This window comes from Salvelinus alpinus, chromosome 17 (assembly GCF_045679555.1).
Source record: "Salvelinus alpinus chromosome 17, SLU_Salpinus.1, whole genome shotgun sequence".
Taxonomy (NCBI): Eukaryota; Metazoa; Chordata; class Actinopteri; order Salmoniformes; family Salmonidae; genus Salvelinus; species Salvelinus alpinus.
Genome location: NC_092102.1, coordinates 22,769,578 through 22,782,210, shown reverse-complemented (window position 1 = coordinate 22,782,210; position 12,633 = coordinate 22,769,578). Strand labels below are relative to the sequence as shown.

Here is a 12,633-nt window from a genome sequence, read left to right as displayed (position 1 = left end):
GATACGCAAGCGGCAACCCTTCCGGTTTCTAAATTTACACAATAAAATATCAAATTTTCACTACATTCAGACCACATAATAGGGCAAGAATATGTGATTATCCAGCTATACTAATCAGGATATTTCATATTGTTTGTCTGCATAATTAAAATCTAACATTAATTTGCATGAGACAAAGTCCACTTAGTTATTGCTCTAGTATCCTATGGTGCCACTGGTACCAATGACATCTATAGTGCTACCAACTGGTCTGATGCAACCATCTAAGGCTGCAGTGACTTTATATTCACAAAGCTTCTAAGGACATATACATAAGGCTTACATACCAATTTCATTACCCCATGTCCATCGGATCAGTTCTAGTAACCAGTTGTTTTTGTCCATGATGAAATCATATAATCCTTTGTTTCCTGAAGCCCCCATGAGCTCCCAAGTCTAGACGCAGTCTAGCTAATATGTTAGCTAGCTAGCATCGCAAATTAGCATTTTGCTAGCTAGCTGAGCTGTTTTACAAGAAATTCTGCGACCAATGTTATTGGAGCGCGGGAATGTTAGATTATATATTATTCTTTTTTAAGTTAACTGTCATTGAAGTTGGTGGTTACTTCTGGTTTCAAATCCGAGGCAAGAAAACTGTCAGCCATGTTTTGTGTTTTGATAATGCCGCATTCACATCATGTCGAAATTTCCGACTTGATTACACGTTGTAGAAAGATGATACTAGAGTTTCCGACTTGGGAAGTATCAGAATCAACCAAAAGGAAGCTCTAAGCAAAAAGACCTATGTTCATTTTAAATCGGAAATTCCGAGTTTCCGACATGACGTGAACGCGGCATAAGGGTTCGGAGTGATGTCACGCACCCAAGAAGCCTCAACCAATCACCCAACGGATAGTAATGACTTTTCCTCTAGGTATCCTAAGAAAGGAACATTTGCGAGAGGCTATGCGATAACCCAGCATTTCCCAAAAACAGATGTCCCACCCAAGAAACAAAGTAATTTTAGCATATTCTAGCATATGTGACCCGATTCATGAAAGTAGGCATATGTCGCAAGTCACGACTTCACGGGAAAGCAGTTTGAACGTAAAAAATATGTTATCAAAATGCATTTTATCAGTAGATGCATATTAGCACATACTATATGCTAATATATGACTCACAACCTGGATTTGGTCAAAATTTGAATTTCTGTTTTTTATATTGGATAAAAGTAGACTCAGGGCTACAAAATGGTATATCATTTGAGGAACAATGGGAAAGTAATTCTGCTTTGAAAGTTGATCAACTTTCTAGACTCACTTTGAGAAAATAGCATTTCAAATGGTATCAAGAATATGCATATCCTTGCTTCAGGTCCTGAGCTACAGGCAGTTAGATTTGGGTATGTCGTTTTAGGCGAAAATTGTTCCTTTTTTAAGAGTGTCTTCTTCAACCTCGTGTTGCATTTGGGGTCTGCAGCACTGGTCATCATAGTCTGGTATGTTCATTCTTAATTCACATGCTTCTTACCCTCGAGTAAAAAAGGGCATTTCCGTCTTTATGACACACTCTTGGGGTTCCCTGGGGCATAGGTAGTTACGAGAAAAGGTATTAGAATTTAGTATGATCTCGTTTAGACAACTAAAATCACAGTATTAACATCACAAAAACATTCTCTTTAATCTGGATATTTTCTACACAATGTGAAGTATGTAAACATGATATACACATTATGAAAACTCTTCAAGTTACAATGTTTTCGTTATAACATCTTCATTTCACTTTTAATAGCATCATAAAATAGACATTCATTTTCATATTCCATCCATCATTATTCCCACCCATTCGAGTGATGAAATATATTGTCCAAGAGTCCATTTATTTGACATTGTAGTTTTGGGCAGTAGACTCTCCCTAAGGCAAAAAGACATTCCAGACAACCAAACGAGGTGTCATATATGCCCCACATTCATCCCTCATCCCCTCTGTGGGAGGGAGAGAGATCTGTAGAGCTGATCCACCGTAACCTGATCCTTTGGCCCTCCCAGGAAAGTCATGACAATGGTTTCCAGTTTGCATAAAGTCCAGTGAAGTTCCTTGAGGTCCGTCGTGGTATCGGCTTGAGGGGGGATATACAAGGCCGTAACTATAACAGAAGATAATTATCTTGGGAGATAATACGGTCGACATTGGATTGTCAGGTATTCTAGGTCGGGTGAACAAAAAGACTTCAGTTCCTGTATGTTATCATAATTACACCATGAGTCATTAATCATGAAACATACACCCCCGCCCTTCTTCTTTTTTTTTTTTTTTTTTTTTTTTAGTCATTTAGCAGACGCTCTTATCCAGAGCGACTTACAAATTGGAAAGTTCATACATATTCATCCTGGTCCCCCCGTGGGGAATGAACCCACAACCCTGGCGTTGCAAGCGCCATGCTCTACCAACTGAGCCACACGGGACCGGAGAGATGTTTATTCCTGTCAGTGCAATGAACTGAGAATCCAGATGGCTGGTCCGACTCCAACAGTAGCCATGTTTCCATTAAACAGAGTATGTTACAATCCCTGATGTCTCTCTGGAAAGAAACCCTTGCCCTGAGCTCGTCAACTTTATTATTCAGGGACTGAACATTAGCGAGTAATATACTTGGAAGCGGTGGGTGGTGTGTGCGCCTCCTAAGTCGGACTAGAAGACCGCTCCGAGTACCTCTCCTTCACCGGCATTGTTTTGGGTTTGGGGCCTCTAGAATCAGTTCAATTGCCCTGGGAGGTGCGAACAAAGGATCCGCTTCAGAAAAGTCGCATTCCTGGTCATAATGCTGGTAGTGCTGGTGAGTTACCGTCGCTCTGATATCCAATAGTTTTTCCCGGCTGTATGTAATAACAAATAACATTTTCTGGGCTAACAATGTAAGAAATAATACATAAAAAAACTAAAAACTGCAAAGTTTCCTAAGAACTAGAAGTGATGCAGCCCCCTCTGTCGGCGCCATCTTTTGACATGAAAGAACCTGGAGAAATCGATGAAAGGTCTTGGGAAATCATCATGAGTGCAGACTGGAAGGACTATGAATGCAGCTACGCTGAGTTTGGTGTCAAAGACTTCCATGTAATGCTGAAGAAACTCAGTGAGAAGAAAAAGGAGCGAGAGGAGGAACAGGCCAAGGTTTGAGACTTGGGACCTTTCGGTATGTTCTAAATGTTTTCTGTGTGTACTGTGTCTGATCATATAGCTCATGGACCGTGTGAAAACCTACATGACCACTATAAACCTCAGGGTTCATAATGTCTAAAAGGTGGCCCTGATTCTTTTGAGTGTAACCAGACAAATACATTTGAGTCATTATGGCAATAGCCTTTACTCACCATTTGACTATTCCTCCTATCATTTCATCCTCATTATTTTAACCTCTATTTCTCTCCACTTCCCTCCCTCTCATCCATTCTTTAATCTCCACATGTGTTCTCTCTCTTCCCTGTGAAAGTCAATGTGCATATTGCCTCGACCAAATTCGGGAGATCTCTAGAGACGTAGAGAAAATTGGCAATGCTAAAAGAATTGGCTCTGCAAAACAGAGCCAATTCTATCTTTTGGCAGGTCAAGGGGGCACTTGTGCAATCATTGGCGATGAATGCTGTACTTTTGTCCCAGATCACTCTTATAATATGACTGATCTTCCCGAATACATTGCCACTGTTGCTAAGAATAATTCCCCACAACCAGAGCATGTGCCTGCAACTTGTTTGGAATTCCTGTTTGGAAGTTGGTAATCCCAAGTTCCCAAAAGGCAGCAGCACGTTTTTTTTCTTAGTTTGCCTAATTGTGTTATTTAACATGTTGTGTATTTTTTTATAAATTCACTCCCATTAATATAAGTAAAACCTTTATTATGATTTATTATAATGATGTATCTTGATATAGAAGCTAAAATCGATTTGCCTACATTAAAATGTAATGATTATTATCACACAATTTTTATGTTTGTGCTTTTCTATTTACCAATTTCTGTGTTCTATTCAGGTGCTTTTCTAATAACTAATTTACATGTTCATGCAAGTGACTGATTGATCAAATCTTTACTATCAGTATCTGCAGTATGCCCAGAACCTTGTTTTGAGAAAAGGATATCTCAGTTTCAAGGCCTCACCTCACGAGGCTTCTTCTCTCTAAGCTATTGGTCTGTCACATGAAGGAAGCAAATGTTAATGATTCATTAATTATGAATGATGAATAAGCTAAATCATGCAAATATAACTTGTCTGTATATAAAAGTATTAATGGGACTGCCCAAGGTGGAGCTCCTGATCGACATTGGTTGGAACCTCTCCAGCGCGCTGGTAATAAAGAATGATTCATTTAAGATTGACTTTGAGTGTCCCTGTGTAAGAATTTCCATGACACATTATTCACCAATAATAAGTTTCATGGTGGTGAGAGCAGGAAATTATGTCAGGATCCTCTTAAACTTTGAGGTAAGAGGGTAAGAGGTAAAACTGGTAACTCATCTTTCTCTAAACACTGTTATCCCCAGATTGTATTGGTAGGTCTTTCCGGTAGTTTCCTGGAATTGGCTTATGCTTGGTGTTTTCAATCCAGATAATGTTCTAATCATCTTGTTATTAACAGGGCTCCCCATGGCCAGAAGTCACGTGGCTGAAGGATGATGTTCCTGTGCTGAAGCGGGTCAGTATCTACAACTCTGAATCTTCATCTCCGCTACTGATCACTTCATCTGAGTGCTCTGATTCAGGGATCTACACCATAGGGGTCAAAAACCTGGTGGGCCAGGAAAGCTTCAGCGTGGAGGTTAGGGTTACAGGTACAGTAACATACAATGAAGCTCTCCCAGTCTATTTCAGACTGAGAAGGGATTGGAACTTAGCCTCACAAGATACCTGATCTCCTACGTTAATCGTTTACTAAATGTAAGCTTGCGAGATCAGGCGGCTTGCGAGTCTAATTGGAACTTGCACAAGATGAAAAAGATGGCAAGGGTCAGGACTCACAAATAAAGTATTTTAAATATAATGAGAGAATTTCCTCCCAAAGTGTTAGTTATATCCTACTGACTCTCATGTCTCTGACACTGGCACTAGATGATCCCAAGCCCCCAGGACCAGTAGAACTTGAGGAGAACGTCCCAGGCACTATGACAGTGATCTGGGAACTATCCCCTGATGAGAAGTGTGACGATCACCTCCGCTACTCTGTGTCTAAACGAGACTCCATCAAAGGCTCATGGAGCACAGTGGCCGACAGGCTCTTCAACAACAAGTTCACCACTTCCGTGTCTACGCTAAGAAGGACATGGGCATATCTGCCCCATCTGAGTCACCCACCTGGGGAAGTAAGAGGAAGAACGCTATTACCAGCCAAGTAAAGAGATCAATTGCCAAGTCATATAATCAGCTCATATGATAGACTGGCAACAATAACAGTATAATCAATAACAGCTAAGTCATTAAGCTCAACATTAAGTACTAATGTGTTATACCTGTTTATTATTATTATATTTATTTATTATATGTATTTATATTATATGTATTTATTTCAAACAATCTATTAACCCTTTATAAAATGCTGCCATTTTAACATATGCATTACATGACATGTGAGATGAGCATTTGACCTCTCTGCCCGGTCTCTTCTCTAGGAACATTTGTGGTGAACATGCCAGCCTACAAGACCTGTGATTTGCGGACTACTCCATCCTTCCTTGTGCCACTGAGACAGCACACAGCTCCCAAAGGTTACGAATGGTATATGTGCCATAAAGGGAAATCCCAAGCCTCGCGTCACCTGGTACCGCAACAACATCAGCCAAACACCAAATACTTAATCACCATCTGTGGTGTCTGCTCCTTGCTGATAGTCCGCGTGACCCCCAAAGACTGGGGCGAGTACACCATCCAAATAGAGGGTGCCCTGGGGAGGGCCGAGTGCTCCACCAAACTCAGTCAGAGATGAGAACTCAACTGACCTGCTCTGACAAATGTGTGTAGTACCTCGGTGTGAGTCGGAATATAATTGAATGTAATGTCATTGAATGTTGCATGAAATAGAGATATATTGTTTCTCTTTCTCTCACAGAATAAGAAACATTGTGTTTTTACAGTGCTTCAGCATGTAGAGGCATTATTATGTATCAAGGTGGAAAATATAAAGTTTGTTATATGGTAGAATTGAGTTATTTCCCAAAATGCATGGCTGTACTGCTTGTAAGACATGCACTGCGGTTGTTGGGGATAGTAAGTACAAATCCAAGAGTTATCGTTTTTGATAATTATGTTTGATGTGGATACTCCACAACCTAAAAGGACATGAATCGAGATGGCATTGACCCAACCTGGGAGACAGACAGGAGCAGGGGAACAAATGCTGGTAGTTTTCATAAACAAAACAAACTGTCAACAGAAAAACAGAGAACACAGATATAAATACACAGGGGATAATGGGGAAGATGGGCAACACCTGGAGTGAGGTGGAGACAAGCACAAAGACAGGTGAAACTGATCAGGGTGTGAAAACTGTAGGTCCCATGAAATACTAATTATAACTACAGACAATAACTGAGCTATGCTGTCCACAGTTGTTGTGATTGTGAAAGTGTTTATAGAGCCCCTTCATATTTTAGGCTACATACTTACTGATAATTGACCTACACAGTCACTACACAGCTAGCTATTTGGTTCCTTGGAAGTTGTGGTTGTGATTTTAATAATACTGCTAGTTCCTCGACGTACATATCACTGACAAAATGAAATGGTCCACCCACACGGACAGTGTGGTGAAGAAGGCGCAATAGCGCCTCTTCAACCTCAGGAGGCTGAAGAAATTTGGCTTAGCACCTAAAACCCTCAAACTTTTACAGATGCACAATTGAGAGCATCCTGTCAGGCTGTATTACCGCCTGGTATGTCAACTGCACCGCTCACAACCGCAGGGCTCTCCAGAGGGTGGTGCGGTCTGCACAACGCATCACTGGGTGCAATCTACCTATCCTCCAAGACACCTACAGCACCTGATTTCACAGAAAGGCCAAAAAGATCATCAAGAACAACAACCACCCGAGCCACTGCCTGTTCACCCAACTATCATCCAGAAGGCGAGGTCAGTACAGGTGCATCAAAGCTGGGACCGAGAGACTGAAAAATTAGCACATTAGAGGCTGTTGCCCTGTATACATAGACTTGGAATCACTGGCCACTTTAATAGTAAAACACTAGTCACTTTAATAATGTTTACATATTTTGCATTACTCATCTCACATGTATATACTATATTCTAGCCATTCTACTGTATCTAAGTCTATGCCGCTCTGATATTGCTCGCCCAATATTTATTTACGTCTCCTCACTCCAGTGATGATCCATGGCACGAAGCCTCCAGTGATGATCCACGGCACGAAGCCTCCAGTGATGATCCACGGCACGAAGCCTCCAGTGGTGATCCACGGCACGACGCCTCCAGTGGTGATCCACGGCACGACGCCTCCAGTGATGATCCACGGCACGAAGCCTCCAGTGATGATCCACGGCACGAAGCCTCCAGTGATGATCCACGGCACGAAGCCTCCAGTGATGATCCACGGCACGAAGCCTCCAGTGATGATCCATGGCACGAAGCCTCCAGTGATGATCCATGGCACGAAGCCTCCAGTGATGATCCATGGCACGAAGCCTGCAGTGATGATTCATGGCACGAAGCCTCCAATGATGGTCCATGGCCCGGAGCCTGCAATGAGGATCCATGGCACGAAGCCTCCAGTATTGATCCGCTGTCCGGAGCCTCCAGCGACGGCCTCGAGTCCGGAGCCTCCAGCGACGGCCTCGAGTCCGGAGGCGCCACAAAAGTGGGGGGAGCCAAAGGTGGAGCGGGGAGTCAGGTTTTGCGGCCGGAGTACGCGCCGGGCGTTGGCACAGGATGCACTGGGCTGTGCAGACGCACCGGAGACACAGTGCGTAGAGCCGGCGCAGGATGTCCTGGGCCGTAGAGACACACTGGCGGCCAGATGCGCTGAGCCAGCACCAGTCGTCCTGGCTGGATGCCCACTCTAGCCCGGCCGATGCGGGGAGCTGGAATGTAGCGCACCGGGCTGTGAACGCGCACTGGAGGCACCGTGTGCTCCACCGCATAACACGGTGCCTGACAAGTACCACACTCCCTACGGTAAGCACAAGGAGTTGGCTCAGGTCTCCAACCTGACTCAGCCAATCTCCTCGTGTGCCCCCCCCAATTTTGGGGGGGGAGTGGCCTCCCGGTCTTTCGTGGCAGCCGTGACCCTGTGTAATCCTGGGCCCTTTTAGTCGCTGCCTCCACCTTCCTCGCTGCTTCCACCTGCTCCCACGGCAGGCGATCCTTTCCCGCCAGGATCTCCTCCCACGTCCAGGATCCTTTCCCATTCAGGATGTCCTCCCATGTCCAGTCATCCTTACCACGCTGCTTGGTCCGTTTGTGGTGGGTAGTTCTGTCACGATCGTCGTCAGGGTGGAAATGACCGGACCAAGGTGCAGCGTGGTAAGCGTACATTTCTTTTTATTTATGAATGTCGCCAACAAAAACAAGAAACAACAAAACGAACGTGAAGCTGACTAGAGCTATATAGGCCACTAACACAGACAACTAGCCGGGCTAGAGTGGGCATCCAGCCAGGACGACTGGTGCCGGCTCAGCGCATCTGGCCGCCATGTTTTCAAATTGTTCAGAGTACGTTAAGAAAACTTTCCATAAAAACCACAAGAAAACTTTTGTAACATTTAGAGAACGTTTATTGCTCGCCCAATATTTATTTATATATCACACGGTGCTGTTTCTTAACATTCTCTGAACTATTTGAGAACATTCCCATTGTCAAACCAGTTGGAGAGCGTTCCTACAACATTACCAACATTTTTATTAAATGCAACCATGTTTGAACTTTTAGTAAATGTTCTGTTAAAGTAATGAAATACCAAGAAAATTACAACAAAATGTTAAGTTCCTTAAATGTGCTGAGAATGTTCCAAAGCAACTACCCTGCACCATTCCCAGAAAGTTGTGGGAAGGTTTTATGCAACATAACCATAAGACAACCACGCTCTAAGAAACATACAGTCCTCAAAATGTTATGTGCTTGCTGGGTACATAGAATCAAATGGCTTGGCGGTGCCTGAGGCATACATAGAAAATTATATACATTTAATGGGGCACATACGGGCTTTTTATTAGGTAATGTCGCGTTCAAGTCATAACGGAAACTCTGACGTTTCTGACTTGCTAACCTAGGCGGAAGAGTCGGATCCCGAGTTTCCCACTTCGGGGTTACCAGAATCAACCAATAGGAAGCTCTCAATAATTAAGGGGGCGGCAGGTAGCCTCAAGGTTAAAGCATTGGGCCAGTAACCGAAAGGTCGCTGGTTTGAATACTGGAGCCGACAAGGTCAAACATCTGTCGCTGTGTCTTCGAGCAAGGCACTTAACCTTAATTGCTCCTGGAGAAGTGAGTACACTCTAATTTTGCCCAAAATATCCCAAATGGCCCACCCGGCATAGGAAAGGCGCCCTGTCTGAAAAATTATGAGAAACAGTGACATACACTTTGAATGACCTAAAAGGACAAATCCCATAATGATCTTTCACAGTCAGGCCAACCCAAGCTGTACTGTGCGATTAGGCTAATTGTAGACCTACTATTGAAACAGATAAATGAGTCAGATATTCACAGGTTTCTGATTTTTTTGCTCTCAATGTCATACTTTTATAGGAAAAAAAACACAATTGGATGTTCTAAGTCCACAACAATGCTTAAACCACAGCAGGAGACCACTTTTGAGGTCTGAGAAAAATTTAAGAAATTTAGATTTTTTTTAGTTACCCTATGCTCTAGGTGCACTGTTTGTTTAGCGGTGTTTTTGTAACACATGAGATGGCATTTGCAAAACAAATGGCCACTGGATATAATGCAAATAATCAGGATATCATTCTGCCAAGTAGACATAGGCTACTTTGTAGCTAGTTAGGAAAACCTTTCCATCTACCAGTTGGGAAAACCTTTCCATCTACCAGAATACAGTTAGGCCTATCATTAGCATATCTATATTTTCCCTGTTCCTTAATTGTTTGAATCCTGGACGTTTTACTTATTATGAGTCATGTCTTACCTTTTGGTTTTCTTTCAACTTTATTTCATTGTCTAGCAGCTAAAGGCATTATCCTAGTCATATTAGCAACTCATGATAGTTATTGCATCTTTAGATCTCCCTTCTTTTTAAATTTCTAAATTATATTTAATCTCCATCCAAGAAACCTCACATGTGGGGTGAGCATTTTAGAACAGTGTTTTCCTGCAAATTGCATTTTGTAACATTCACGTGTAGGCCTACCTCCATGTGCATATTGCAACGCTGAAAATGTGAGGAAATACAAGTTTATCGACATTTTAACAAACATTGTGATCTGTTCCATCAGCCTTATGAATTGATACAGCTTATAACTACAGTGCTTTGATACACATTGTCAGGCCCAGCGTTATGGGCAGGCCATAGGGGGCCTGAGCCACCCTACCGTACCTTCTTGCCCGAACAAATAAAATATTGAAAGATAATGTATTTTACCGAGATGTGCGTCGACCGATGTATCGATCACAGATAAAGCATCAGAGTGAGCGAAACAGCGGCCCTCTGTCTAAGGATGTGTAAACCATGTGTCTGGAGGAATATGGCATGTCATACTTTTTCTGTTCAGACATCATCAGATACATGGGCTACACATTTTAGACAGAGGAGCGCTGTTTCGCTCGCTAGTTTCAGCAGAGAAGAAGAGGTGAAGCGAAGCGAGAGCTCACTCTCGACAAAATATGTCCTGAATAAGCCCAATGCGTTTCTATGGACATAATATTCAGACCTAAACTTGTTGCCTGCATTTCCGCCTTTTGGACAACGACTCGCATTGTCAGCGCGGCAACATGAGCATCTCCTCATTATGGTTTCAGCCACTTGCGAAATAGAAAGGAAAGTTGGCGGATGCACAGTGCACTGTTCGTATAATGGCTTCCCCTGAAGTAAATTGATGTTTTGCCAAATTATATAATTACTCCTGTCTAAAATAAGCTAACGATCCAAACTCTCTGGTAAAGTATTTTGAGATGATTATATTAAAGGTTTTTGACGTGGATTGTTTCAAATCACAACTACATAGGATTATGTCTGTTTGGGAAGCCAACTATTGGGGCTGCGCGCGAGACAATAGGTCGAACTGATTATTAAGTTGCGGATGTCAGTGAAAAGCATCTAAAATGTGTGAAAAATGTATTGGGTTTAATTTAAAAAGTTGACACAAGAAGAAGGGATGGGGTGTGTGGCGAAGATATGCGTCTCTACAGAATGCCTGCACTTAGGCGATAGACCAAAGCCGCAGTAGGCCTATAACTTCCATTGTCAACTAAGTGAAATACATAGGCTAAAGCCTACAAATAAAAACATCCTGATTAATGCGATTGAAAGAAGACGAATTTCTCTCTACTCCGCCTGTCTCCCTCCCTTTTTATCTGTCTTGACTTGAGCTATTGCTAGTGAAGTGCAACATTGTTTCAACTCAGCAGGTTGGCTTGCTCAGGCACGCGTGCTCCCTCAACGTTACCAGAACAGAGAAACAACACACATGGTCATTGCTCACATGGAGCACTCCAAACAAAAGACTGACAAAAATGGACTAAACTCCTATATCATGATTATGAAACGAACCAAAACGTGTTTCTCACAAGTGTAGCAGGTTGTGAACTCTGTAAACGTTTCCACTCCAAGAGTGAGAAGGGTAAATGAATGTACATGCATTAACATAAATGAATGTAACCAAATTATGGGGATTAACGGTACATTTATTAGGCATAGGTTATAATGGGGAATTGATACATATAAACAATCAAAGAGCAAACAATTTACACAATGAAACGAGCACATTCTGGAGAACTGAGTGCAGTAGGGCCTAGGCTATCTCTGAGTTCCATGCGCTAATGTATTTACCCGCCAATGTATCAATGTGTCCATATGGCAAAGGCTGGTGCTCTTATCATTTGAATTAAGATTTTTATGATTAACCACGTGACAATTTTGAGAAACAAAAACGGTTATTGAAATGAAACTGTTCAACGAAAATGCACGTATAAAAATAATCATAACTTGCGCACAGATTGGTAGGATAATTGTAAGCTTCCCCAAACTTGAAACTCACGAGCTGCCTGTGGTCTTTATTATTAACTGAGTGGTTCGAGCCCTGAATGCTGATTGGCTGACACCCGTGTGTATGACAAAACATTTATTTTTACTGCTCTAATTAAGTTGGTAACAAGTTTATAATAGCAATAAGGCACCTTGGGGGTTTGTGTTATATGGCCAACATACCACGGCTAAGGGCTGTATCCTGGCACTCCACGTTGCGTTGTACTACCCCCTATCAAATGCCCATTCAACTGATTCGTTCTGGCCCTGGCCCTGCGCATGGGGGGTATTATGAAGTGAGTATACCCAAAGCCCACTGAAAAGTAAGTGGGTATATGGCATATACCCTGCAGGTGTCTCAGGGGGAGTTGGGATATGCAAGAAACACATTTCCATGACAGACTTGTGTGTAACCGAACAAATAATATAACCCCCCAAATTATTGTTTTTA

The 12,633-nt window shown here is 42.5% G+C and overlaps 1 pseudogene; it reads left to right on the top strand.

The window, feature by feature from the left end:
- The first annotated feature begins 2,955 nt into the window (after positions 1 to 2,955).
- LOC139541843 (immunoglobulin-like and fibronectin type III domain-containing protein 1) lies at positions 2,956 to 5,990 on the top strand (annotated as a pseudogene).
- Positions 5,991 to 12,633: the final 6,643 nt, after the last annotated feature.